The sequence below is a fragment of the Mus pahari genome, unplaced genomic scaffold, assembly GCF_900095145.1.
Source record: "Mus pahari unplaced genomic scaffold, PAHARI_EIJ_v1.1 scaffold_4366_1, whole genome shotgun sequence".
Taxonomy (NCBI): Eukaryota; Metazoa; Chordata; class Mammalia; order Rodentia; family Muridae; genus Mus; species Mus pahari.
The window spans coordinates 43497-46311 of record NW_018393973.1 but is presented as its reverse complement, the minus strand read 5'-3'; the positions used below and the strand labels follow the sequence as shown (position 1 = coordinate 46311).

At 36.7% G+C, this 2815-nt stretch overlaps 1 pseudogene; it reads left to right on the top strand.

The window, feature by feature from the left end:
* Positions 1-724: 724 nt before the first annotated feature.
* On the top strand, positions 725-1720 carry LOC110315822 (annotated as a pseudogene).
* The last annotated feature ends 1095 nt before the right edge of the window (positions 1721-2815 follow it).

Here is a 2815-nt window from a genome sequence, read left to right as displayed (position 1 = left end):
TCTATTTTAAATCAAGGTATAGCTGTTTAATAAAAACAAGTAAGTAAAAAAAATAGTAAATAATATATAAGTATCGTGTATATATATGCATGTAAGAATAAATATTGAAATATTGTTATATTAAACTTCATGGTAGAATTGTTTTAAAAATTGTGTGGAAATATATGTATATATATTTATATGTAATATATATTTTTTATTTAATATTTGTAATCATATGTAAAACTTTGTGTCCCTCCTTTATTCTCTTAATCCTTCACTTCTGTACTTCCTACCATTTTTAAGTAAGGTTTGAATTTCTCACAGCAGGAAGACTGGAGGTAGATTTTCCTAGAATCAGTGCAGTAAGTGAATAAATTGTTCTAACAGGCCCAGCCTTCTTTGTGGGTAATTCCAATTTCTGTTTGTCAGGATACCAGCAGTCCAGTTTCCTAACATTAACAATTTAATTACGATAAAAATAATTTTAAGAACCAATAAATTAGAGCTTTATATCACATTTTAAGCCAACAGCTTATAAAAAATATATTCTAACAAAACAACTTTAAATTCCTTATCAGCATAAGATATTTTTAAAAACACATTAATTTATAGGCCCGCTCAGCTGCCTGTATCTCCTATTGCCAAAGTCAAATTGTGGGTCCTACCAAGCTGAAATGCCGAGCCACCTGCTGTCCTGTTCTTGCAGGTCCTGTCCTCGAGTCCAAGCAGTCTCGAGCTAGGCATGACCACCCCACTTAAGAGGCTCTGCCCTTCTCCCTCCACCAGCTCTGAGGGGACCTGCATCAAGGTCTCCATAGAGGGGAACACCCCTGCCAAGAAGTCATTTGTGACTATCCTAAAGCAAGTCTGTGAGGATTGGGAAGTGGTTCCTGAACCTGTCACCAAGTGGTGCAATGTGCAGAATACTCAAGACAAATTTGAGGAATTGACAACGTCTCAGAGAAGCCATGGGAATGTTCTTCAAATGAGGAATGAGAAACCTGAACGGTGTTTCTTTTAACTTCCAAACACACACCTGTCTCATCCGGATCAAATCTCAGCGTGTCTCTCTCAATGGCAAGCTCAAAGATGCGGAGAAACCTGTGTTATTTTTTGAACCATCTGTGTATAGTGGCAGATATGTTTTTGTATCTAACTTGTATGAACCCAAGTACATGAATAAAACAGAGTGGAGAATATATCAAGACTGGCATAAGTGAGCCAGGCAGTGGTGGCGCACATTTTTAATCCCAGCACTTGGGGAGGCAGAGGCAGGCAGATTTCTGAGTTCAAGGTCAGCCTGGTCTACAGAGTGAGTTCCAGGATAGCCAGGGCTACAAAGAGAACCCTGTCTCAAGAAAGAGAGAGAGAGAGAGAGAGAGAGAGAGAGAGAGAGAGAGAGACTGGTATGAGTGGATGAATAGCCAGATTGGCCAAAGCCTTGAATTGGATAGAATAATTTATCTTTGAGCTACTCCAGAGAAATGCTGAGGTAGAATGAATATATATATATATATATATATATATATATATATATATATATATATGGAAGAAATGAAAAACAAGTCATTCTTTTTGAATATTTAGAGAAACTTTACCATAAACATGAAAGCTGGCTCCTTCATCAGACTCTGAAAACCAACTTTGATTATCCCCAAGAGGTGTCTGTCTTCATACTGGATGTAGACAAACAGTAAAGTCTGGTTGAAAGGTCAAAGAATTTTTGAGTACTTTGTGATTGCACACAAGTCAAGAAGCTACAAAATGTTAACAAATGCTTCACTTTTGTGTAACACTATATTTCAATATTCACACATAAATCTTTATAAGATTCACGTTTTTAAACCATTTGTTTCAAGGAAAAGCCTAAATATATATATATATATATATATATATATATATATATATATTATTTAATATTTGTAATCATATGTAAAACTTTGTGTCCCTCCTTTATTCTCTTACATCCTTCACTTCTGTTCTTCCTTCCACAGTTTTAAATAAGGTGTGTCTCACAGCAGGAAGTCTGGAGGTAGATTTTCCTAGAATCAGTGCAGTGAGTGAATAAATTGTTCTAACAGCCTTCTCTGCCTTTGCACTTGTTATCCTGAGTGGGTTAACATGCTTTCATTGTGTCTTTGCTTCAGTGGTGACCAGTTTCATTACTGGATACTTTAATGTTCCATGTAGAGGATGTGTGTCTTATGTGATCTAGTATACCTATTTCAAGCTGAAAACTTGAAACTTGGGGAGTCACCGGAATAGGAATAGTCAGGTGTATGTTTTGTTTTCCTCCTGTTCCCTTTGGTAGTGCTGGAGATTGAACCCAGGGTCTATCATGCTAGGAGAAGTTCTACAGAACTGTTCCTGCCCTTGACATTTTGTTTTTATAGAGTGCCTCTCCTGATCTACTTGGTGTTGAGGATAAGACTAGGTTAGTGTCACCTCAGTAATGTTTACTACTGTGTCTGTGGTGCTGGGTTTGTAGAAGAGGAGGCTAAATTTTACAAGTTTTTAATGGTATAATTACTTTATACATCTTTTAATTTTTAATCTGTTTCTTCATCTGGGACAAGTGCCTTTTATTTATGTGAAATTTTGGTCCAGAAGAAATTTTTAATTAAGAGGTTGCTAAGAAGTTTATTACATGAGTATAAAGCTTCATTAAGATAGCTGGAGCTGAGACTGTACCACCCGGGGATCCATCCCATAAACAACCCCCCAAACCAGAGACTATTGCATATGCCAATAAGATTTTGCAGACAGGATCATGATATAGCTGTCTCCTGTGAGGCTATGCCAGTGCCTGACAAAACAGAAGGGAATTCTTCAA